The following is a 26,215-nucleotide window of genomic DNA, read 5'->3' as shown; positions in this document are numbered from 1 at the left end:
TACTTTTACCAATACATTGAACCCTGATCCGATCCAGCCCTCAGTGTACAGGAAATTTGGGGGTGAAAAAAACTCGTTAAAGAACACAAGGATGCCGGCGGCACAGTCTCCGTGTGGGGAACTCCACAGGGCAAAAGAGCGGCTTCTTGGCCAGGCCCACAGCCAGAGAGAAGAAGAGGGACAGGACAGCCACGAGAGACTTGAGACACACAGACCAAATGCAACCGGTGGACTCTGAATCCCGGGATCAGCCTCAGGCATCGTTAACCAAGGATGAAAGACACGCCTATGGCACACCATGGAAATCTTAGCATGACAATTCAGTGATACTAATAAATAAATTAGTGTTCACTTTTGCATGTGATAATAGCACTGTGTTGTTAAAAAAATCTGACTCCTTATCTTTCTGAGTCAGATTAAACTACTTGTAAATAAACTTGATTGTCTTTCTTTTCACACCCTCTCCCTAAAACTCTTCTTCAAGCAAACGGCTTGGGTGGTGCCGACCTGTCCGCTGTTTTTCAAACACACCCATGAACGAGGTGGTGCAAAAAAACGGGTGCAAAGCAGGCAACACCAGGCACAGGTTCAGGGCCACCAGATAAACAACCGAAGCAAAAAGCCAAAGTCCTTCTTTACCCAGATGCACCCAGGAAGTCCTTCAAAACCTCCAGGGCGCCCCAGGGTGCAAACTGCTCACCACGCGGGCATCAGGCTTCCGATAACGTTAACCTCTGGGACGCGGCCATCAACCTGGAAATTAAAAGAAAAGACTTCTGTGACAAACAGCCTTCACGAAGCCCACACACTATGTTCCATCAAAGAAAAAAGTGTGTCATTCCTAAAACTATCCAACCAGGCACCAGCACGAACCAACAGCAGAGGGGGAGCAGAGAGGCAGGGGTGCACGGGACGGAGACCCGGGAGGGCACAGGGTCAGCCCGGCACCATCCCCAGCACAGCCCTCCACAGCGACCCCAGCCCGGAGTCCACAGCCACTCGGCCGCAGCCGGGCTCGGAGCCCTGTTACGTGAGCAGAAGGGCCGCAGAGGGGCTGCCCCAGACCACGTTCAGTAGGACGGGTAAAATTCAGGCTTCGAGCAGCGGGGGTGGGACCGGATCAAGCCAAGGCAGGGATCACCCAGTGAGGCCAGGGCAGGTCTCCAGCCTGGGATGGAGGCAGGGCTCCCAACAGCGAGGACAGCCACCCGCAGGAGCAGCTTGGCACACGCCCTCGACACGGTGTGAGGGTGGACGGCCACCTCTGAACCAGGGCACAGGGTGAGGCTGGGCAACGTTGAGAATGTGTCCCGATGCTCGCTGAGAAGGTAAGAAGGCTCCACGCACAGCCTCTGTGATGGAGGAGAGGGCTGGGCTCCGCGGCGAGCAGAGCGGACAGGGGGAGGTTCAGAGCCACGAGCAGAGCGAGGGGTCACGGGAGGAAAGTCACCGAGGGGAAACACCAAGTGCAGGGGATCTCGTCACACCAACAGACAACGGTCCCTGGCTGCCGCGGCTCAGTCGACGGAGCGCTGGCCTGGGAACCAAAGGGTTACCAGTTGGATCCTCAGTCAGGGCACATGCCTGGGATGCGGCCCAATACCCAACAGGGGATGCTGAAGCGGCAACCACACATGGATGTTTCTCTCCCTCTCTATTTCCCTTCCTTCCCCTCTCTAAAAATAAATAAATAAAATCTTTACAATAAAAAATAATAAAACATATTCCTTAAAAAAAAGAAAAAAGCCCTGGCTGGTGTGGCTCAGTGGATTGAGTGCTGGCCTGGGAACCAAAGGGTCGCTGGTTCGATTCCCAGTCAGGGCACATGCCTGGGTCGCAGGCCAGGTCCCCAGTAGGGGGCGCACCACAGGCAACCACACCAATCCTCTCTCTTTCTCCCTCCCTTGCCCTCTCTAAAAAATAAATAAGTAAAATCTTTTTTAAAAAACCCACAGACATCGGGACTTTGCTGAGGCAGCCCTGGGGGGCAGACACCACAGGTGAGCCTTCTCCTGAACCGCCTCAGGGGGACGCTCGCTGACATGGGCGGGGACCAAGGTCCTGCCTCGTGGGTGAGAGGGCTTGGGCGTGACTGGCACTTGCTTGAGGAGAGAGTCTTGGTCAGTCCCAGGAACTCCACCTTCCAGGCAGAGGGGCAGAGCAGGGGGACCAGCGGGGACAGGCCCCCGACCTGCCAGACCCCAGCGCCTCCCGGAGCCGTACACAGGGGACACTTGTTAATGCCTCAGCTGCTGTCCCGCGTGAGCCCCGTTCTGAAAAACCCGGAAAGGCGCGTCTCCATACATCAAGCCGCCCCCGCCCCCCGCGATGGGGGAGCAGCCCCTGATCACCACGCACAGCCCCTGAAACGCTCAGCAGGGTGGTGGTGATGAGACCTCTCAAACAGGCCTTGCAGTGACTAGCGAGCAAATACACCCGAAAAAAGTAGAAGACTGGATGCAAAAGCAGCTGAAAACGCAGGAGACTTCCAATCACGGGCAGGATGACAAGCCTCCACAGCACAAGCTAATAAGCTGTTTCCGAGATGCACGGTCCCCAAGCCGCCAAAGTCCCCAAGTCCCCAAGGAAACGAAGCTGCACCCTCGCCCGCTTGCAGGCGCCACCTACTGGACAAAAGTTATTTCAGAATCTGAAGGGCTGAGTGTGGGGTGAGCGGGGTGTGTGGGGTGTGCGGGGTGTGCGGGGTGAGCAGGTGTGCAGGATGTTCCCACGTGGCCCCGCAGACTGCTTCCCATCTCTTCCACCGGTGTCGGTGCCCTGGGAGGCAGACATCTGGGCCGGCACCAACCAGGCTGCCTTGCGCACTGGCCCCTTGGAGGAACCGGCAGAAGCCGGGAGACCAGAAGGAGGTAAGGGAGGAGCATGGGCCCCCAGCTTCCTCCCTGCGGGGTCGCCTGCGGGGCCTCCCCACCACAAGCCACACAGCACCACTCGGCCCGCCCTCCTTGCACCGCAGTTCTAGGGGCGGAGGGCCCCTTAGGCGGAGCGTGGTGAAACCTAACCCGCCATGTGCTGGTACAGGGGGAGGGGCTCCAGGAGGGGGCTACTAAGTCAGGAGGGCAGAGCCCCATGAATGGGACCAGTGTCCTTGCGAAAGGGCCCCAGAGCACACCCCACCCCTCCCCCGTGAGGGCCCAGCGGGAAGAGGGCACCTTGACCTTGGACTTGCACCCTCCGGAGCTGCCTTTAAAAGTCACCCAGTGAGTGGTGTTCTGTTCCAGCCGCTTCCCTGCTGCCTCCATGAACCTCAGCCCCCTTCGCTTCCTGAGTCTACAGCCCAGCTTCACAAACTCCCTGTCACCTCTCTGTGTGCCAGGTGCCTTCCTGCCAGGCCCCCCAGGACAACAATGGAAAGAGAAATCAAAGACTTAATTGTCCATACGCGCCCTCGGCTGAGAGGATGAAGGGGAAAAAAGGAAACCCAGTTTCAGAGCAGACCTCACGGCACGCGCCTGCACAGAGAAGCCCTGTGTGAGGGTCCGGGGGAAGCCAGAGCTGCCCACAGGGTCTTGCCTATCGGTACATTTTTCTAACAAGAGAAATCCAGAAAGAAAAAGGTCAAAAATGTCATTGTATTCTCAGAAGCGGACCCGAAAGTGCAGATTCAAGCTGCCCGGGAGGAGAGTGCCCAGGCGGACGACGGGCACCTGTGACCTGCCCACTCACCGAGGCGGCCCGCCTCCACCCCAGCCACTTGCCCTCCGCGAGCAGACAGCTGGGAGCGGGTTCCTGCCTGTCACTCCGGCCCCTTCCACAGGCAAGTGGCGTCTCTAAGGCCCGTCGCTCAGCAGGTGCACAGGAGCTGGAGCAACGGCAGGCAGCACAGTTCCGGGGCTGGAAAAGCACACCCTGTTCTGGAAGCTCCGCAGCTGAGTCAGGGAGTAGGGGCGGCAGCCTCAGGGTGCGGGGAAGGCCCCAGAAATGGCAGACTGGTGGGCTGAGCCTGCGGAAATGCCCAGAGGTAGCCACAGGCGCCCCGGTCCAGGGCGGGGTGGCCCCACCCAGGAGTCAGCCCTACGGCCCAGGCCAGTGTCGCCGGGCTGTGCGGCTGAGGACCAGCGGCCCACCCTGCCCTGGCTGGCTCCCCTCACAGGGCTGTCGTGGGGTTGGTGAGAAAGGCGCCCGAGACCCAGCGCGTGCCCTCACCAGCATGCTGCTCTCTGCCCCTCAGAGTCTTCTCCATCTCCGCCTCCAGGCGCCCTGGGGGGCAAACCCACGAGAGCCCTCGAAGTCAGCCTCCCACCTGAGCTAGGGCCAATGCCAAGAGGGGGTCACGAGTCACCCGGGCAGGGACGCCCAAGAGGGACCAGAGCCTCTACCCCATGGAGCCCAGCGACAGTGTCCCCCCAACTTACCCCCCCTTCCGGCTGCACCAGGGACCCAGCACAGAGGCCACCAAGTGAAGAGCCCACTCAGGGGCCCGGTGACCTCCACTGACACTCGGCCCTGCCACTTACTGACAGGGTGGCCTCACCCCTGACTCAGTTTCCTCTTCTATCAGCCAGACGCCCTCACCAGCCCGCCCCCCCTTTCTGCGAGGATCAGAGGAACCCCTGCCGAGCTCGGACGGGTGTCTGGCGCGCAGCAGGGGGTGTGCGAAGGCACACCCTGCCGGCTCCCTGCAGCCAGCGCCCCTGCCCGTTAATGGGAGCGGCCCCTGTGCTCCGAAGACAGCCCCCAAGTGGGCCCCGCGTCCGGGACCCGAGGACGTGCTTTTTGTGCCCGTGCTCCAAAAACCACGGCACGTGCACCACAACGGAGCCGCTGTTCTCACCTGTGGAACAGGGACGGTCACGGCGGCCGCCCGATGGGATCGGGCAGGGAGAGGGACTCCCACGTGCAAAGGTCTCTGCCCGGGGGCTGCGACCAGAGACTGTCCCTGCAGGTGCCAGCGCCGCCGCCACACACCTGGTCCACCTGCCATAGGCCCGCCCACCCGCCCAAGCAGGTATCACGGTCCTTCCTCATCCGCCCGACCCGGGGCACTGACCAGCGGCCCGGCCCAGGGCTCGAAATTGCTGAAGGAATGACTGGGGCTGTCACTCACTCTGTGTGTCCTTGTTCTTGGCAAGTCACAGACTCACCGACAGAGGCCAACGTGCTCAGATGCCAAGAATCACAAATACCCAAATCCTTCATGTTCTTGCTCACTCTCCTGGGGACGAGGCCCAGCCAAGCGAACCCCAGGTGCCGGATGCTTCTGCAAGACGGACGGACACACAGAGGCCCCGGGAGTGAGCACGGCGCTCCCTGGCCACAGCGGGGGCACCGACCACAGCCACAGCGGACTCCCACAGACTCGCACGAACACGGGGCAGACTGGTGCCTCCTGGGGGTCGGAGCCAAGTGTCGCAGGCGCTGTGCATTCTTCCACTCGATTGTACATAACTGCTCACTGCTGACCCCCTTCCCACCCCTCTGGGGCTGGAGCATGTTGCTAGGCAGCCAGTGTTGCTCCAGACACTCTCTGAAAGTAAGTGAGGCAGCGAGCGAGTGTCGGCGAAGTGGACACAATCACTGCAGACAGGTCCCAGCGAGAGGAGGCCGCCCGCCTCCCGGAAGGCTCATCCCAGTCTTGTCGTGTCCCTCGCCAAGGCAGACGCGCGTCCCCCGGGTCCTCGCTCCGCACACCGGCTCTCCCGGGTGGGCCGGAGGAGACTGTCCTTCCGGAAGCTCAGCCTGGCAATTCCTCTGGTTCAACCCGGTCACTCAGAAGAGGCTGCCCAGACTGTGAGACGGGAACCGTCTCCTCCACTGGGGCGACGGCCCCTGTGCTGCGCACCGACAGCCCGACCCTCACCCCCCGACGCGGATCCAGAGACGCTTTCCCTGGAGTCCCCTGGGCGAGGCGGCCCGCACTGATCTGCAGGAATAAGAAGTCACCTTTATTCTTCTATTTCCGGCTGTTTCGTGTGCCATACCCATCCGCCCCACGCCTCTTCAAGTGCGAAGAGCCACAGGGACTGAGTGTATTTTTCCTAATTTGAGACCAGGCACACCGGCGGGCACCTTGACAATGAGGACTGCTGGCATCATGGACCACGGTGCTTTCCGGGGAAGCCACCAAAACTGAATGACCGTCCACACCCTGAGCCCCAAGCACCAGGCCAAGGAGCGCTGGGAAACGCCACGGCCCGTGTCTGTTCACAGATCACCTCCAGAGGTTTAGAACCTCAGCTGAGAGGCCACACGACAGGGGTGTGGGCGGCACACGCAACAGACGACTAAGCTCTCCGAGAAAGAGTCGTAAGAACCACCGGGGGAAGGGAGAACTCACGGCGCAGCTCACACTGAGATGTCTGGCATCACAGCGCAGGTCTGAACCCCCTGCGCAGTGACGGTCTTCCAGAGGCCAGAACTGAGTCCGTCTGAGATCACCGGGTCTCCACGCATGGACTCGCACACGGAAGGTTCACGGCGGCCAAACGAAAACCGTCATGGACGGACAACTGCCAGTGTATGGCCCACGTCCAGCTGAGCCCAATTAAAACACAACCAGCCTTCCTGTTCGCTGCGTGCCTGTCGTTACCGAGGGAAGGACTCACACAGAGGGGGGTCTTCCACCCCACTCATCCCCGCCCTCAGTTTCACTCCCCAGAGGGAGGCACCGATTTGTTCGTGTCTGATCTCGGCTCCCACGACGTGTTTTCTCTCAAGGTCACGGCGTAGAAGCCTCCGGGGCGTCCAACTCCCAGACCCACTTGTCCGCAGGTTCAAAATGAAGTTCCTCAGGGGTCACCCCGCCGGGTCGGCTCACCGCCGCTCATAGCCCTCGGGAGCAGGACGGATGGACGGATGGATGGAAGGACAGATGGACAGACGAATGGAAAGAAGGATGGAAGATGGATGGATGGGCGGATGGAGGGTGGATGGATAGATGGGTGGGCGGGTAGGTGGAAGACAGACAGATGGATGGGTGGATGATGGATGGATGGGAGGCAGGGGTCTGTTGAGTGGAACTGTAGAGACTTGTGACCAACTGCTAATCACTGTGGGAACTTTGAGGGCCAGTCAACACCATGTTGATACCTTGGAGCCACCAGCCTGGTGGAAATATTCACACTATGAAAACCGACAAACACTACAAACAGGCCTTTTAACTGCCCCATGGACTGGTTCACAGATCAGAACTGGCCAGACAGAGGAGAGAAGGCAGACGAGGGGCAGGACCGGTGTGCACACGGCCTCCAGGACAAACTTGGGGTTTTCACTGACTGAAACACCTCCGCTCAAACTGGCCCGAGGGACTGGGGCTTCCGGCCCCAAACTCAGCCCCAGCACGCCCGCTCTGGGGGGACGCCGTCCCCGGTGTCCGCCCGCAGTCAGTAGGAAACGCTGCCGCCCTCAGTACGCTCCTGCAGACAGGCTCCCAGGCGGCACCTACGGTACCACGTGGCCACGGCCCATGCAGCCGGTCCCACGGGACTGTCGGCTCACTCAAGACAGCAGCCATGCATCTGGTGCCCGGGGCTCAGGGGCCGGCCTGGTGCGGAGTCGGGTGCGGGGCCACCGTCCCGAAGGACACGTCGAAAGAAAGCAGCAGCATCCCCTGCAAAGCAGAGCAGACGGGCTGCTGGCAACAGGACTGCCCCCCCGGCTGCGCCTGCTCTCCCCTCGTCGCCGCTGGGTGCTTACGCTCTCGAGTGCACCCCCCCTCAGACTGCGGTTTCCATTCAGTCAGGTCACCCACACCTGCGACAAAGCGGTGTGTCCCTGACCCACTTCCTCGTCCTTGCTGCTCAGGGACACCATCCGTGCGTGAGGCGTTACGTGTATCTGTCCAGGGTCATCGAAGTGGGCTGACAGCATCAGATTCACCCTCGGGGTCCACTACCCGGGCCTCTCACGGGGCTGTGAGCAAACGGCTTTGGCCTCCTCACCCTCGGCTGTCCGATCCACCCGATGAAGACAGAGAGTGGACGCGGTGCACAAGGAGCCTGACTCTGTCCTGGGCTGGAGTAAAGCCGGGCTCCGGCCCTGATCCTGACAACAGCCAACGTCACTGCAAAGGGACAGGCATACAGCAGCCACCTTTGGAAGAAAGGAAAATAAATGCCTCCGTCCACTCTGGCGGCCAGGACAAAGCCCACAAAGCAGGAGGTTTAAACAAGAGCCCGGGGCGTGGCACTTTGGTCTCCCAGCTCAGAGGCCACAGTGCAAGATCACAGCATCAGAACAGTTGGCCTCTGGTGTGCAGTCAGTCACCTCGTCACTGCGTCATCACGGGCCCCCTCTCGGTGCCCACACAGAGAGGGAGCTCCCTAAGTCTCTCCCAGAGGCACCGGTCCATTGGGTTAGGGACCCACGCTTTAGGCCCAATTTAACCCGAATTCTCTCCTTCCAGGGCCCCATCTCCAACTACAGCCGCTGGGTCAGAGCCTCAGCATGTGGTGAGTGGGGACACAATGCCATTGAGACAAGAGCACCTGCTGGGCGCCAGCACCTCCTGCAAGGCAGAGCCCAGGCCTCTGTTCTGGGATGAACTGCCGCCCCACCTTCTCACATCAAAGTCCTGGCCCCCAATACCTCAGAGTGTGATCTAACGTGGAGATGGGATCAGACCCTGCAGGTGTGTCAACGACACTGCCTTTTGGACCAGGGTGACAGGTACGTGTGTGCTGTGTTTACGAAAGTTGTCGAGGCTGTCCACAAACATGTGGGCACCCCCCCCCCCGGCATCCCCGCCTCCAGGAGCTGTATGTAATTCAGCACAACCCCTGAGGGGCCTCTCCCTTTCAGGAAGCCAGCCCTGCAAACACCTGAGTGTGGACTACCTTCCCAGTGCAGCCCAGGCTCGCAGAGAGCTCACCCTTCCAGACACAGCCCCGGGGGGCCAGGTTCCTCTGGGGATGGAGGAGGGAGGGCGAATTCCACCTCCCAGGACTGTGCAGTGGGAGCAGGAAGAGGGAGCGAACACACCGATGTGTAACCTCAGGCTCACGACCAACAGCGGAAGAGACAGAAAAGGGGAGTGGACTTTGAAAGAGGAAGAGAGCTCATTCGCTGCGACTTTTAAGAACGGCTCAATGAGAGTTGTCAGCGGAAAAGGGTCATTAAAGACGGAGCATCAGGTGCCCGGGACTCAGAGCACGGGCACAGCCGACACCCAGGCAAAGAGGCAGAAAGTGCCAAGCATTCTGGGGACTGGGCTGGAATGCTCAGTGTGCACAGGAAAATCACAAATTTAGAAAAGAAACAAAAACCCGAGAGACCTAGTGTGATGTGACACGACGCTGAGGCGCCCACCCTGGTGGGACCAGAACAAAGGGTTGGGCGAAGCGGGACCTGGGGGGACACCCTGGAGATGAGCTTTAGACAGACAGACAGAGCCAGCAGCGGCAGAGGTGTCTGCAGCTGGAGCAGGGACCGCAGAGACCCGTGTCCCGCCAGGGCCGAGGTCTGGCGGGCACGCCAACAGGCTCCACAAAGACCGGCCAGCAGAACCGGACGCCGCGTGGGGAGCGAGGGGTCTGCTGGCTTCCACGGCTTTGACGGATCCCTAAGGCACGTCAGCCACTGTATCCTGATGCCAGTGTCCCTGAGACGAGCCTGCTGCCCCCTCCCCGCCAGTCTCCCTGCCCCAACGATCTGGTCCAAGAGGCAGAGCGGGAAGCCCCAGGGGCCAGGAAGAACCCCCTCCCCCTCTGCGGGGAAGAGCGCCCTTCCTGCCAGCGGGAACTGAGAAGAGGCAGAGAGCCACACGCACCAGCGGCCACGCCACTGGGGGAGGCTGCAGGCCCCGAGGGCCACGCCCCGGGCTCCGTGTGGACAGCACCCACTTTCCCTCCGCTCTCTGGCTGGAGAAAGGACAGCAGGTGCCCTGAAAATGACCACGAGGGCACGCCCAGGTCAGGAGCCTCCCAGAGGGCTTAGAGAAGGGTGCGGCTGAGGTGCGATGGGACTGAGGGCCCTCTGGGGGTGCGAGAGGGTGTCCTTGCTCCCAGGGACGACCCAAGACAGAACTCTCACAACAAGGGGACACGTGGCCCGTGCTCTGTGCCCACCATGCAGCCCCCCTCCTGGACTTGCAGCCCCCCGCCCTGAGGGAGCCACACCCCTCCTGCCTTTAAGCCGCCCGGTCGGCACAGCAAACAGACTAAGAGAACCTTCTCCCCCACCCACGCAGCACAGGTGTTCTCACCAGGACCCACAAAACCCATGGGGTGGCTTTGACCAGGAACAAAGGCACTATGTGAACAAGTGGGCCTGGCCAGCCAGATGCCCGGTGGCCAGCCGTGGGCCGCAGTGCGACAGCAGTGAGACTCGGGGGAAGGGTGCACGGCGGGCCTCGGACTTGGTTCCCACGCTGCCCTCTTCCCCGTGCCACTGGGTTGTGTGGCTTTCGCTCAGCTCAGGGGAAACGTCATGGCAAGGAGTGCAATTACCGAAGTAATGACTCGGAGCGCTCCTTCTGATAAGGTGGCCAAACAGTCCACCAGGGGACATACCTCAGGGAACCGTGAAGCGAGAAGTGCCAGCCCGCACACCCGAGGACCCTCAAACCCTGCCAGCGAGCAACCAGAGTAGGAAGCAGCCCCGATTTCTACTCCCCCCACCCCACCTCCTCCCTCCCCCTCCCAGTGCTCCACCCCACCCACCACCGATCCCTGGGCAGTGCCCACATTCAGGAGGCAGACAGACAGAATCCAGGAGAAGACGCAACCGCAGAAGACAGGCATGGGGACACGGAGCTGGCGTGCCAGGGGCCAGGGTGTCTGGTCCACGCAGGACGCTACCTAAGACGCTTTCGCCCAGATCACCTGTGCTTGGACTCCTGGTGCATCCTGCGTGCACCAGCAGACGCACCCCACGCTCCCTTCCCACTCGGTTCTGCGAACCGAGTGGCGGGCTGCGCAGGAGATCCAGCCCTGGCTGCCCCCAGGTCTCTGCCTGGCAGCATCTCCTCGGGCGGGGGACAAAGGACGTTAAGAAAGGCGAGCAGCCAAGCAAGGAACAGCCACACTCCAACCCCTTCCGCAGGTGCAGACGGCGAACTTGCCTTGGCGCCTTCAGAATGGGGGCAAACACTGCAAGAGGAGAAACAGAACAAAAGATCTCAGAGAGCCCAGGAAGCAGAGTCAGAACACCTCCTTGCGAAGGCCCGTTGGGTCTCTACGCATTTCGTAGGTAACGAAACTGGGCACCGGGAACAGGCCGAAATCTCCCCCGCCTGGCCACTCTCGTTCTTACACGCACGCGCACACACATACTCACTTTTTTCTTTTTGCGTGCTTTTCCACTTTTCTATTGTGGTAACAGAACAAAACAGGTACTGTGTTAACCATTTTCAGATGCATTAAGTACGTCGGGCAGCCAACTGGAACGTCACCCCCATTCGGCAAGCACACCCAGCTCCGCCCCCCACCGCCACGGCTCTCCTCCCTGTCTCTGACCTTGAGTCACCCCGAGCGAGTACATGGCATTCCCCACTTCACTGCTGACCTAGCTGACCTGGCATGGCGCCCTCCAGGTTCACCCGCCTGTCAGAACGCCCTTCCTGTTTGGAGCTTAGCAAGACTCCAGCGCACACACACGCCAGGTCCCCTCACCGTTCACCCACCGGTGGACACTTGAGCCGCTCCCACGCCCGACCGCTGTGAGTGACGCTGCCAGGAGTGCGGAGCACAAACGTCCCCTCAAACCCAGCGGCCGGTGCTCCTGGGTGCACCCCAGAAGTGGAACTGCCGGACGACGTGGCCACTCGACTTTCAATGTGGGGGAAGGTACCTGTTCTTCTCCCAAAGTAGAGCACACTCACCATAGCTGCCACTGATGGCAAAGCAAGTTCTCCGTTTTATTCAACTGACACTTAAAACCCCAGCTACGTTCCAGGCAGGGGGCAGGCGGTCACCAGGGGCACGGTCAGGCGGAGCACAAGGCACGGCCCCCGTCTAGTTGGGGTCTGCAGTCTGGAGGGACAGACAGGAACCAGGTCACGGGCAAGTGTCTGGCTCTTCGTCTCCGTGGTGAGTGCCACATGGCGTGTTAGGACAGTGTGTCCACCCCTGGGAAGACACGGAGCAGGAACGCCCAGACAGATGGTCAGAGCCTGGACACAGCAGAGGGCAATGACTAAATGACCCAGCAGGGAAGGGAGAGGGGCACATTCAGTCAGGAGAGTGACTCAGCCCGACGGAAGCAGAAAGGGACGGCGGAGAACGCAGTGCGGGCAGCACCCTGTCCCAGCAGCCACTGAGGGCGGCATCTCCGAGTGGCAACAACACTGCTCCCACTCGGAGCAATGTCTTGGCTTCCCCCAAGTCCCCCAGACACACACCCCAGATATGCTACAGCCCTAATCCCAGTGTCTGTGCATGAGACACCAGGGGAAGTGGCCTTGGCAGACTTCATCGAGATGAGCTGAGGTCACGCTGGCTCGGGGCAGCCAGGTTCCAGTGCCTTTGTCTTTGTAAGGGGGACATTTGGAGACAGAGACAGGTCCGGGAAAAAAACTGTCAAGGTGGAGGCAGAGGCAGGGAGCCCCCCAGAGCTAGGAAGGAGCTAGGAAGAAACAAGGGAGCAGCTGACCCCTCCAGAGGGCACAGGACCCTCCCACACCTGCTGTTCACACTCCTGCCCCAGCCTGGGAGGGAATGAACCTGAGGCCTTAAGGCACGGAGTCTATAGTCCTCACCGCAGCCGGAAGCCAACACCAGAAGACCTGCCCCCTGGGAGCTGTCCTTGGAGTAGCGAGAGGGGGGAGACAGCCTTTCAGCAGCAATTCTGACCACACCTGGGACCCCGCCCACCGACCTAATTCTGCGGGAGGAGTGGGCACTTGGGTTCAATGCGCCCCTGGAGGGGAGGGGGGTCTTTACCTCGTCGGACAGGGGCAGGTCCACACCTCCCTATGGAAGGCAACAGGGACACTCATTGGCATTTGGGATGTGACCCACTGTATGAAGGTGGTTCATCAAACCGGCTAAGTGCCAGTAGCTCACGCCGCCCCCGCCCCAAATCAACACACTTCTTCCAGCGCAGCCCCCCACCCAGGGGAGAGGGCACCAGCCCCTGACTGCCCCAGGACGCTATTTCAGTCCTCTGGAACCCTCTGACTCGGACTGCGGGGGATTCTGCAGGTCCGCCCCTGGGCTGTCTGCTGCGCCCCGGGGTGCGCTGCCACCGGTGCTCGAAGCCCTGCACGAGTGGCGCGGAGGACAGCAAAGCCAGCCCGGGTCTTGCAGCGTCTGCCAGCCCCGGGCCCGGGTACACCACCCAGGCGTTACAGCACAGGCACCGCACCCCGAGCCTGTGAACACGAACACCACAGCCCCTGTGGGAGTGAGAACAACAGGGCAACACTTCGCAATCACAGCCACTTCCCTGCCCACTTCCCTGCCCAGCAGCTGGGGGCCCCTCCCGCCCTGAGAGGGGCGGGGCCAGACCAAGGGGCAGGGCCAGACCAAGGGGCGGGGCAAGCAAGGAGTGTCCTCCTGGTCAGCAAAGGCACCCCCAGTCCCAGAGCAAGCCTGCATGGTGGGCAGAGTAACAGGGAGAGCAGTCAGAGGTGACCCGGAATGACTGCTCATTCCCAGCAAGCTCCCAGGTGCCTGCAAAGCCGGCAAGTGGCCTCGCCCCACATCCACCTGCAGGTCCTTTTCCCCCCCACAGGAGGCCAGTTATTTCTCCAAAGCCGGAGCAGGGTGCCGGGCCTTCCCTGTAACCCTGGTCCAGAACCAGCGCCCTACAAAGCACGGCCATCGAAGGAGCTCTTACGGGAAAGGTGACCGCCACCGCCACCCGGGGTGCTGTGGGTGAAGACCTATCACGCCCCCTGGGCACGTGATAGTTACCTGCTGGGGCTGCCTTCAGGAGCACCGCAGACTGGGCAGAGTCAAGGCCAGAAATGCAGCCCCGCGGTCCTGCTGCAGGCTGGGAGTCAGACCGAGGTGTCGGCAGGCCCGGTTTCTCCCGAGGTCTCTCTGGAGTGCGGGAGGCCAGCTTCCCCCTGCATCCTCACAGGGCCTTTCTCCGGCAGGGGCGCCCCCGCTGTCTCTGCGCATGTCCAAGTTCCCTCTTCCGATGAGGACACCAGGCAGACTGCATCAGGATCCACCCAGGGGGCCTCATTTAACCGAATTACCTCCTCAGAGACGTCTTTAGATGGTCACTGTGTCTCGCCACGTATAAATGCGCACCCACACTTTTGCCCCAAATTTTCAAGAAAAAACCTTTCACTTTAATTTTTTAATTCAACTTTTCATTTATTTATATTTAGAAACAAGACTGACCCTGGCTGGTGTGGCTCAGTGGATTGGGCACTGGTCTGAACCAAAGGGCCTCCAGGTGGGGGCACGTGCCCAGGTTGTGGGCCGGGTCCCCAGGAGGGGGTGTGGGAGAGGCAGCCACACACTGATGTTTTCCTCTTTCTCTTTCCCTTCCCCTCTCTCTAAAAATAAATCTTTAATGAAAAAAGCCTGATTACCATATTCCAGGGTTTAATTTCTGCATATGGATATTGCTATTGCTTTCTAATTGCACTTTTAACACAAAAACATAAAGAATTAAAACATTTCTAAGCTACAGAATTAGTACTACCCATGTATAACATGCATCCTTATTCTTCCCTCAAAAATTTGGGCAAAAAAGTGCACATCATACACAGCAAAATACGGCACATTCTACATTAAACAGGCTACTCCCCCCACCCCCCACCCCCACACAACTCAGCCCCCATCACAGTGGCCGTTTTGGGAACCGTTTACGTCTCAGAGCTGGGCCCCTGCGGGTGCAGCTGGTTAGGGTGAGGACACGCTGGCGTAGTGGATGCCCTGTGACTGCAGCGCCCTCGCACAGAAGCGGAGAGCGGAGTGGCGCACCAAGCCAAGGACAGGCAGCCCTGCCTCTAACACGGGAACGGGACGTTCTCCCAGGCACCTTCAGCAGAGACAGGGCCCTCCCAATACCTTGATGCTGGATTTCTGGCCCCCTGGATTTGGGACGATAACCATGTGTTGTTCGAGTCGCCCAGCACTTTGCTAGGACGGCCCTGGAAAACCAAGGCCTAAGAACCCCAGTGTGCTAACACGGGAGGTCCTGACCACAGAGGGGACTTAGCAACACACACAGAGCCTCAATCGAACCTTTCACCAAGGTCCGGAATTCGGTTCACAACACGGCACAGCAGAGCGATTACCACCTCTGTCCCCACAGCCGGACCACCGCCTGGCTCAGGCTCTGCTGATGGTCACCAGCCGCCCAAACATGGCCAGGTTGTGACCTGGGTCTCAGCTTTCCGCATCTATACAGAGGATAATGACAACAAAATCTAATTCAGACTGCTGTGGAGTCGAACGGTGACCTTTACGAAGCACCAAACACAGGAGAGTCTGGTCAATCCCTGCAGCACCATGTCGCCCAGGCCAGCTCCTCCGGTGCGTGAGAGCCCCAAGAACCCTGGGTGCAGCCCCCCCAGCCCTGGACTGATCATCACCTGCACCCCAAGCTCACCCAAGTCCCAGGAAGAGCGGAGCAGAGAGGAACTGCTCAAAACCATCAGGAAACCCAAGCTTGGCCTTGGCAGGGTAGGTGGCTCAGTTGGCTGGAGCTTCGTCCCAGTCAGGGCACATGCGAGAGTCAGACAGTGAATGCTCGAACAAGCGGAACAACAAATCGATATTTCTCTCCCTTTGTTTCAAGAAAGTAATTAATTGAATCTTAGAATGGAAACCCCAGGCTGATGCTGGGTTCCTAGGGCAGGAGGGACGTGTTCTTGAGAAAATCCCATTGGAGAGTCCACTTGGAACCTGGGCAGCTGGAACCACCTGGCCAAAACCGTAGACACTGTCCCCAGCGATGGGCACAACGGAGGGCGGCCAGGCAGGGCACCCCCCCACCTGCCACGTGACAGCCTGCCAGGGACACCGAGGCGTGCGCACAGGACAGCTGGTCTCACTTCGCAGGATGCTCTGGATCCTTTCGTCCCTGCACAGTCCCCTGCACGCCATCCGCCGTCCCCACTGCAGCCCCAAGCAAGCCGACAGGGGCCGGGGGACCCTCAGCCGGAAGGGCAGGGCCCTCCTCCTGGCTCATAACCAAAGCGTTCACTTCCCAGATGGAACTCCGAGGAAAACGGCCAGCGCTGCTCAGATCGCCTTCCCCAGGCGCTGGGGCACCACCGGAGGCTGGATGTGAAAGACAACACCGGCTTTCCGGAAGGGGCACGGCTCTGCAGGGAGGCGCTGCAGCTCGGCATTCACTCTCCCGCAACGGCACTCCCGAAGTCTGGAGAGCTGTCTGTCCGGTGAGCATGTGTAAGCGTGTGCCATACACATGTTCTGTGCATGCACACACACGCACCAGGCACCAGACACAGACAGGAGCTCGTGTGCTCTCCCCGAGGACCCCAGAATACAGGTGAGCTGAATGGCACCCATTTCACAGAAGAGGAAGCTGAGACCCAGACAGCCGCCTGCTCAAAGCCAAGGGCAGGCGGATGCAAACGCAGGCGGCTGGGCTGCCAGCGCTGCTGCTTCAGTGAACCTCGGTCAACGTCCATCTCCGCTACCTGCACCACAGCAGAGACTTCCTTTTGAGTTTCAGTGCTAAAGGCATTTCATGCAAAATGCAAACTGTTTCAAGATAGTTTATTTTTTATTGAGATGCAACTGAATGTCACACTGTGTTAGTTTCAGGAGCACAACGCAATGACTCCGTGTACATACACGCGGGGGCGTGGCCACCACAGTAAGTCCAGCTTGCCCCATCACCACCGGGCCGGCTGTCTGTCACTACCACGCACCCCCCAAGAGGGCGCCCCACAACTCCACGCTCAGCGGTGGTCACTCCTTCCGGGTTCTGTAGCAGTGCGGCCATGCCGTCCACGTAAGCTCCTGAGAAACCGGAGCTAGAAAAGTGAAATTCTGCACTGAAAGGCACCTCTTGTGTGGGAATCTCACTGTGTTGACTGTTTTCTCCACACCCAGGCAGACCCGCTCACCATCACCAGGGCAGCACACACCCCAGAGAGGGGCACTTCCGTGTCCAAGCCCACTCCGACCCCCACCTCCCCTACCTGTCCCAAGGCTCCCCCCTCATGACCTGAGGTTGAAAGGAACAGACCCACCGACTGCGGAACCCAAGGCGTCCGCTGCACAGCGCCATGCAGACCCAGGGCTGCAGCAAGTAAGAACCGCTCAGCTGGAAAGGCTGCTGCCCAACCAAACAGGTCGAAGGACGGAACCCACAACCTCCAAGCTCTTTCTTCTCAGGCCCTAAAAACAGTGGTCACGGCCAGGGCTAGGAACACAGCTGCTGAAGCGCCCCGTGTCAAGGAGGAAAGAGAGAAGAGCGCCCTTTGATTCCCAAGTTCCCACCACCCCAGGGTCCAAAGGGCAGAGTGCGGGCCTGCAGGTGGGACCCCGGGACAAAGCCTGCTTTGTTCCGGAGGAGGCTCAGGGGGAAGCTGGGACAGGGGGAAATCGAGACACAGCCAGCTACCTCCTGCTTCCCAGCCTCCTCCTCTCTACCACACAGGCACTCGCAGCTTCAAAGCTGCCGAGGATTTCGGACCCAGAAGCGCACAGAAGGGGCTGGCCTGGTTCGCACAGCACCCCCTGGGGACTAGACTCACAGAAACCCAAGCTCCCTTGGCCCTGGACCAAAACCCCTCTGAGAATCGGCACCCCCCAACCGGCCCCCTTTCTTCACCACCCAGCTGCCGGCCGCCCTCCATGGCCCCGAGCCCCTTTCTGGTCTCATCCCAACCCCCCACACTCCTGCTTATCCGTCCGCTGGGAAAGCCCAACAGCCTGTCCAAGGTCAGCTGGAGAAAGCCACCCGGGGGTGCCTTTCTAACCCCGAAGTTGTGTAGGTGCTCTGTTCTCCTCTGTCCTCTGGGACCCCCTGCACAGTGGCTCTCAAAGCGCAGCCCCCGCACCAGCAGCGTCAACACCAAGCTCTTGCCCTCCCGACCTGCTGCAGCAAGGACTCTGGGCCCGCGATCTCCAGCCCTCCGGGGGGGTCCGATGCCCACCCAGCACCCACAGCCAGAGCCAGGAGCAGGGCTGTATTCCAGCTTCACCCAGGCGGCCGAGGGGCCCATCTGGCAAGTTCCTCAGCGGGGACACAAGCCAGGCACCAGGAAACACAAGCTTGTGAAATCACCCTGGTGTGCAGGCAGCCATGCCAGGAATCCCACAGGACGGACCTGGAGATGGTCAGAGTGTCATGGAGCAAGCGACAGGAAACACGAGTGCCAGGCTCCCCGTCACGGCCATTTGTCCAAGGTCAGACGCCTTGGACAGGTGAAGAGCACGCTCGGGAGATGCTGGAAAGATGCTGGTTTGCCTCAGAAGGGGTCTTGGCCAGCCCCACGGCACCAGTGTGGAAACACCCCGGAGCTCCAGAAGGAGGTGATCACCGAAGCAGGATCAACCCACGCCGGCCGGCAACACTTCCTCTTGCCTCATCGGGACTCCTGACCCCAAGCACCACCCACCAGTGCCCACACAGCTGAGCCCACCTGGGGGGAAAAAAAGGAAAGGTGGGTAAAGGGTGGGAGGAGAAAACCAGATGAGCGTCGGGGTGGCTCAGCAGACGGTTCTCAGAAATCAAAGGAGGCCGCACCACACGTCTGTCCAGTGCCAGGCGCCGGGCCAGCAGCTGAGACACTCGGAGCAGAGGGGCAGAGGCGTGGCCGCAGATGGCCCATCACACAAAAACACGGGCACGGAAGGCTGCTATTATTACTCCCCACACCCCGAAGCCCAGAATCTATAAACGTGCCTCACACGGTTAAAGGATCTAACCAAGATGCAACCCCACGCATCCTGGTAGGACGGATGCAGAGGGGACCTGAGCTATGAGAGGAGGACACAGAGAAAAGGAACAGGAGCCAAGAGCGCAGGTGGGCGCGCGGCGGGACTGCCAGGGGGCGGGAGCGGGGAGAGACGCGGCGCCTCCCCCAGGGCCCGGACAGAGTGGGGCCCCGCTGACCACCCGATTCCGTGCCAGACTGACGAGTGGGAACTCCCAGTGGCAGAAAGGAAAGGGGAATAAACTCACGTTATCACAAGCCTCCGAGTGTGCGGCTCACGATACCAACACACTGGTGATCGGTATGCTTCTTTTCCTCTGCACCAGCGCACACCCGTGGGCCTCAGCCCCACGGTGTGGAGCAGGGGCCACGGCCATGGCAGGTGGGCAGCGTGTCACAGTCAGGGGACCAGGCAGAGCCGGTGCGCATGCCATCGGGCTGGCCCCTCCACACACCTGCTGGCCCCAGTGGATCGATGTGTGGGCTCCCAGGCCATTAGGGGTAACCTGGGAAACAGTCACCCCGGTAACACTGTTTCTATAAAAATGTCCTCTGGATTCCAAAAACCTGGAAATTTAGAAGTCCAATAGAGGGGGGAGAAGAGCACACTCACCCACAACACCATTTTTCCACGTAGAAACCGAAGCGCTGAAATTAATCCACTCACGGAATGGTCCAACTTACACAGTCACGCCTGTCAGGCAGGTGGCCCCCTACCCTCTGCCATCACCGCCCCGCAGCTCCTTTTGCTGAGTGACACACCCCAGGTCCTCCCGGGAGACACAGACATGCCCGGCAGGGCTGCAAAACCCCCACGGCCATGGCTCTCCTAAGAAGACCCGTGGCTGCTGGGACGCGCCACCAAACACACCACCCACCGAGGAGGTGGAGATGCGCCCCCACGCTCTGCTGCAGCAGCGAACCTGCTGGCAACAAGGCTGGTAGGAAACGGTGGAACCCCACAGTCCTGTGCAGACCGCGACGGTGCTCATGGAGCGCGAAGGAGAGGACAAGGGGACAGCAGGAGGGCACGCCAGTCTTCACACTGGTGTCTGCACTGACAACAAGCACAGGAGAAGGCGCCCAACGTCACCACGAGGGAAACTCAAGTCGAGTCCCCGAGTCCCCGTGAGACGTCACTTCGCACCCATCGGGAGGGCGACCGCCCCATCGAGAAATTATCAAGTATCGGCAAGGATGTGGAGAAACCGGAACCCGTGCCCTGCTGCTGGGGACGCAGGACGGTGCCACCGCTGCGCAAAGTGGGGTGGCAGGTCCTCCGAGAACCGAATGTGGAACTGCCACATGAGCCGGCAATTCCACCTCTGGGTGCATCGTGTCTGAAGTAAAACCAGGGACACTGCCAGACACAGGCACCCCCCCCTTACCGCAGCATTGCTCTCAACAGCAAGGCACAGCCCCAGGGTCCGTCCCAGGCACACAAGCAACCCAGACGGGACACACCCCCACAACGGGCGTTCCTCAGTCCTAACGGGGCAGCAAACGCCAACCCAGCCGCCACCTCAGTGGGCCTGCAGGACGTGGTGTGCAGTGAACTGAACCCGTCCCCAGGGCCACGTGCCGCATGACTCCACTTCCACAGAGCATGGCGACCAGCCAGACCCAGAGAGCAAAAGGCAGAAAGCAGAACATGGCAGCGGGGCCAGGAGGAGGGGCGAGGGGAGAGCCACCATGTGATGGGCACAGAGTTCAGCCTAGAAGAGGCCAAGGGTCTGGGGACAGGCAGCGGTGAAGGCTGAGGGCATCCCCCAGATACGCCACCTGTGCGCACCTAACACTTCCCCGGGCTCAGGACGGCAAATCTCACGCTGTGAAGTTATGGGTGAGTCTCTAATTCTCCTTTCCTTCAATTTCTGTATTTTCATTCATGAGATTTCTCTTTGAACAAAACGGGCACCTGAGGCGTTAAATATGAAAAGGGGACCAAGGGAGTGTCCAGGACTGGCCAAGCCTCTCGGTCCACGCCACTTCGGGGACTGGTGGAATCCGGCGGTAACGTCCTTCCCCACTTCTGCGCCACAAACCGTCACCGAGCGAAAACCCAGCTCCCGCTCGGTGTTTCCGAAAGCCAGTCCTCCCGGACAGCTACAGCAGCTAAGCCCGCCAACAGTGGCCGCCTGCCCGGAGAGCTGCCCCGATGGGGCAGTCTTAGACTCGAGACTCGGTGTGGCACCAGCTGGGGGGCAGGACCGGCAGTGCCACTCTGGGGACCAGAGGCTGAATTTCAGGTCTCCCCCAGCCCCGACTGCCCACGCCGGACCAGGGACAGCTCCCAGCCTTCTGCCCCAGCGACGCCAGCCTCCCAGGGCGACAAGAAGTCGTGGGAAGGACCAGGCCCCGGCCTCAGGGCCCACACACAGCGCACACCCCAGCACTGGCTTCCTCCAGGGCCGCCCTCGCTTTCTGCCCCATCCCCCCAGGTACATGAGCTCCCGTTTCGGGGGCTGCAAGCTGGCTGATTCCTGAACTTCTTCTTCAGGAAGAAACTGCCAGGTTGACTCTTAACTACCTTCACTAAGAACCCTCACCATCTGGAATTTCTTAATGAGGTTGGCTTTCAAATACTTTACGCACAGATACCTGGAAATAACAGAGTTTGCAAAATACCAACCTGGAAGTCTCCATTTAAATTAGAAAACAGGTTCTAGGGATTTCCTTAAAGATGCTATTCTAGAAGTCCAGAAAACCTAAGGCCCTGACACCCGCTGGCTGTGTGACCTTGGGCCAATGACTTACCCTCTCTGATCCTCAGCTTTCACAGCACGAATGAGAGAGACACAGTTAAGCCTCTCAACGAAGGCCTGGAGGGTCAGCGGGTTACAGTAAGAAGGAGAGGCCTCCCAGTGCTTACCTCGGGCTGCGTTCTCACACGGCCTGCACAGGAGGGGGCAGAATGAACCTACCCCGTACACACCTCAGCCCAGGCCCTTTGCCTGGCCTGTGTTGTGAGTAGGGGCACATGGAGTCAAAAAAGTTAAAAAAATATCCCTGGCTGGTGTAGCTCAGTGGACTGAGCCCGGGCCTGCGAACCAAAGGGTTGCCAGTTCAATTCCCAGTCAGGGCACACGCCTGGGTTGCAGGCCAGTTCCCAGCAGGGGACGCACGAGAGGCAACCACACACTGATGTTTCTCTCCCTCTCTCCTTCCCTTCCCCTCTAAAGATAAGTAAATAAAATCTTTTTAAAAAGGAAGTAAAGGAGAGCAATGTCTCTAACTGATAAGAAATCACCCATCGCATCTCTACCCAGAAATTATCAGCCCTCCCAGTTTACAGGCCGGGGAAGGGGAGCCCTTGCTTCTGAGCCTCAGGCTCCCCGATCTTTTAGTGACTGAAGTCCCTTCAAAAGGAACTTCTAGCCCAACTGTTCACAACATCTGAAAGCTGAAATAGTTGGAAAGGCTCAGGGTCAGCTGTTCTGATCCCAAGAAGAATCCCGCTGGTAGTCCTCAGCGCACGCTGCTCTGCAAGTAAGGCCGTTTTACCGGTACTGACTTTTCCACTCCGTGGGCAAGGCACGTCCCGCCATGTATCTGTATCTTCTTTCATTTCCGTCTTCAACGCCTGCTGGTTTTCAGAGTGCGGGTGTTTGTCACCCGTTCGGCTGCTCTCATCCCTGGGTGGCCTATGGTCTATGAAGCGACTGTCAATGGGGATGTTTTCTGACTTTTCTCCTTCTGGTAGTTCATGCTGGTGAGCACGAACAGCACAGATCTTACACAGGGTGGGCAATCGTAGGGTTACAGTTGAGAGTATGCAAACCACATTTATTAATACTCGTGTTACTGATTTGGGCTTCCACGCAAACAGCCGTAAGCCACTCCCCCCACCCCACCCCCCCACACACACACATAGTGATTCCATATCCTACAACTCTCCCGAACTCACTCACTAGTTCTGATAGTTTCTGGTGGAGTGTTTTCTGTATACAGTATCTCGTCATCTGCAAATACTGAAAGTTTTCATTGACCTGGATGTTTCTATTTCTTTTGCTCCCCTGTTCCGTCTGACCGCCGTGGCGAGGATTTCCAGCACGGTGTTGAACGCGAGGGGTGGGGCGGGCTCCCTCACCTTGTTCCGGAGCTCAGAGCGAAAGCTTTCGGCCCCTCACCGCCGAGCAGGAGGTTAGCTGTGGGCTTGTCACGTGTGGCCTCCACTGTGTTGAGATAAGATTCCTTCTCCCGACTCTGTTGAGAGTTTTCAACCACAAGAGGATGCTGAATCCTGTCCAGTGCCTTTTCTGCATCTATTGAGATGGTCACGGGGTTTGGGTTCTTTCCGTAACGTGACGCATCACGCTGCCTGGTCTGGGGACGTTGCGCAGCCCAGGCACGGATCCCGCGTGGTCACGGTGTGTGGTCCTTCGAATGGGCTGTTGGAGCTGGTTTGCTGACACTCAGTGGGGATCTTTGCACCCACGTTCATCAGCACATCAGCCTGTAATTTTCTTTCTCTTAATGTCTGTAATGTCTTTCTTTATCTGATTTGCCTATCGGGGCAACGTGGGTTTCTCAGAACGAGTTTGGATGCGTTCCTTCCTCTCCCATGTTTTGGAATCGTTTAAGACAGATCCTCCTTAGACTATCTGGTAGCAGTCATCTGTGAAGCCAGTCGGTCCCGGGCTTTCATCTGTCGGAACTTTTGCTGATGACTGCTTCAACTGCATTGATAGTAATGATTCTGATTTGATTTTGTATTTCTTCCTGGTTCAGTCTCGGAGGCTTACACACTTCCAGAAATGCACCCATGTCGTCGAGATGGTTGAATCTGCTGGCATGTAACTGTTGTCGAGTCCTTTAACGACTCTTCAGTCCTGCGATGTGGGTTGTAACTCCCTTCACTTGTGATCTCATTTACTTGGGCTCCCCCTCCTTTTTCCTAGATGAGTTTTAGCTCAAGACTTGGCAATTTTGCTTATCTTTTCAGCTCTTAGTTTCATTGATTGATTTTTTCCTATTTTTCATTCATTTCTATTTTATTTCCACTCTGATCTTAACAATTTCCATAGTTCTGTTTACTTTGGATTTGGTTTTCTTTTCCTAGTTCTTGTGGGTGTAGACTTAAAAACTGCCCGAGATTTTCTTGTTTCTGGAGGTAGGCTGCATAGCTATAAACTTACCTCTTAGAACTGCTTTTGATGCATTCCACAAATTTAGAGAAGTTGTGTTTTCGTTTCTTTTTTGTTTTCCGGTCTCACTCTCCTCTTTGTAACACCGACCTTGCGGTCGCAGGCAGCTCAGCCCCCTGCGAGTTTCTGCCTGGAGTTTCTGCCTCTCCCAGTTCCCCTCCCATGGCCAGTGTCCTGCCACCATGGTCGGAAAAGATGCTGCGTGTGACTTCAGTCCTCTTGAACTGACAGGCTTGCGCTGTGCCCTCACAAGTGGCCTGTGCTGGAGAACGTTCCCCGTGCACTTGGGAAAAAGTGTGTATTCGGCAGGTTGGGGAGGAAATGTCCTACAAACGTTAATGGAGTCGAGCTGGTCTACTGGGGCATTTAAGGCCACTATCTTCTCATAATTTTCGGTGCGAATGCGCCATCCAGTGTGTGGACGGGGTGTTCAAGTCCCCCACTAGTCCTGCGAGACTGTGGGCTTCTCTCAGTATGTCCGCTAGTGGTCACTCTGTTTAGTTAGGCGACCCTGCGCCGGGTGCATGCGAACTCACAATCGTTATGTCTCCTCTGGACGGATCCCTTTATAGTTACACGATGTTCCCCTTCGTCCTTTTTTCACATAAGGCCTGTTTTGGACGATGTAAGTTCTGCTGCCCCAGCTTCCTCTCCATTTCTCCCTGCGTGGGGTGTCCTTCCCACCCTTCACCTCCAGTCTGTGTCTCGTCTGCTCTGAAGTGAGTCCCCTATGAGCGGCACGTCCTGGGTCTTGCTCCTCAATTCATTCTGCCGCCCGACGGGTTTTCCCAGGGGCGCACAACCATTCACGCTGAACACAGTCACTGAGAAGCGTCCACTCGTTTCCATTTCGCTCATTGTTTCTGGTGGTTTTCCTAGTTCTGCTCATCCCTGGCTCTCTTCCCTTTGCTTTGCTGTTTTGCTGTAGAGTTTTGTTCGGGGTTCTTTCGCTTCATTCTTTGAGTGTCTTTTGAAGGTTCTGGGATTGTGGTTACCGCAAGGTTTACGTATCCCATTCGAGATCTCGAAGAGCCTATTTTAAGCTGATAGGTGATTGTTCAAAAGTCTTCTACAAGGACTACATTTTACTCCTTCTCCAAGCCCTATGTTACTGACGTCCTGCTGCCGACCATCCCGTGCTCTGTGCCTCCTGACCACTTCCTGCAGTTCGAACTCAGTTGGAAACTTTTGACCCTCCTAGCAGCTTTTTAAATGTCTGATTTGTTGTATTCATTAAATACTTGGATTTACCTGGGCGGGTCTTCCCTTTCTCACATTTCCTCTTCTGGCTACAGTCTTTCCATTTCCACTTACAGATGACACTTGAACATCACCGGCACAGCTGCTTCAGAGACGGCCACCGTCCCTGGCCTGGGCGGGCCCAGGGGACGCTTCCCTCCCCATCTGAGTGGGAACCCACCGCCTAGCATCCCTGGGATGGAGGTTCCTTCCCCCGAGCATGTTGACAGCACCTGACACTCCTTTTGCACCGTTCGGGACCTCAGGAGTCAAGACCACCCACCCAGTCCAGGCCAGAAGGAAGCCAAAGCAGCAGAGCAGGTCACCCCCTGCACCCCGCTTCCCCCAGCATCCTTCCTCCCCCGCCCCCTGCAGAGTGGCGGGTGCACAAGCCTGTGTTTAGAACTCAGCACCCGGACCCTCCACCCAAGGCATTGCTCCCCTCCAGGTCCAGGGAGACCTTCTCCAGCCCCGAGGCTCCCCGGGCGAGCATCCTTGGGAGACCGGCAAGATGCTCCCCCGTGGAAGACGTGACACCCCTCCAGCGGCCCCAGCAGCGTCACTCACCTCCCTCCTGGGCAGGTGTCCCATCTTCACTCCCGCCAGCATCGCTCACGCAGGGACGAGCGCTGCTCTGCAGAACCGCTGCACAGTCCCAGGGGCGCCAACGGCACCCGAAGCATGAAGGAAACACCACTTCCAAACAGCCCCGTCCAGGAAGAGGCCACAGGGGCCTTCGGTCCCATCCATGCCGTGCGGCCCTGACGGCACAGCCTAGCTAGCGCTTCGGGCAACCCAGCCAGACCTACGCTTACGTCACAGACGAGCCACGGTCACTCCAGGCAAAGGCCTCTCTGTCCTGCACACCTCTCCAGCCTCACTGCACCATTTTTCGGAGAAGAGGACAAGGCTGAGCCAGTGAGCAGCATCTCAGCAGAGTCCGGAACAGAGACCCATTCAGCTCCAAGCCCCCTCCCTCCCCCTCAGGCCGCCTGGTCTCCCAGCAGGACACTGGGGCCCAGAGGCTGAGGGCCCACCCCCACCCCAAGAT

General features: G+C 58.9%; 1 protein-coding gene and 1 non-coding gene across 3 annotated transcripts in view; one reads left to right on the top strand and one right to left on the bottom strand.

Moving 5' to 3' along the window:
* TIAM1 (TIAM Rac1 associated GEF 1) overlaps positions 1–26,215 on the bottom strand; it is a 179,575-nt gene that overhangs the window by 152,782 nt on the left and 578 nt on the right. For both annotated transcript variants that reach the window (XM_037040559.1, XM_037040561.1), the window contains exon 2: positions 701–753. The gene's annotated coding sequence lies outside the window, so the exon portion shown is untranslated. The remainder of the gene's footprint in view (positions 1–700; positions 754–26,215) is intronic.
* Positions 21,634–21,762, top strand: LOC118983297 (small nucleolar RNA SNORA51). The gene has a single exon (XR_005065686.1). It is a non-coding gene; the product is annotated as a small nucleolar RNA SNORA51 (small nucleolar RNA).

The sequence above is a fragment of the Sturnira hondurensis genome, unplaced genomic scaffold, assembly GCF_014824575.4.
Source record: "Sturnira hondurensis isolate 20B ecotype Veracruz unplaced genomic scaffold, ASM1482457v3 Scaffold0002640, whole genome shotgun sequence".
NCBI classification, from domain to species: Eukaryota; Metazoa; Chordata; class Mammalia; order Chiroptera; family Phyllostomidae; genus Sturnira; species Sturnira hondurensis.
Note: the sequence above shows the minus strand (reverse complement) of the source record. Positions and strands in the feature narration are given on the sequence as shown.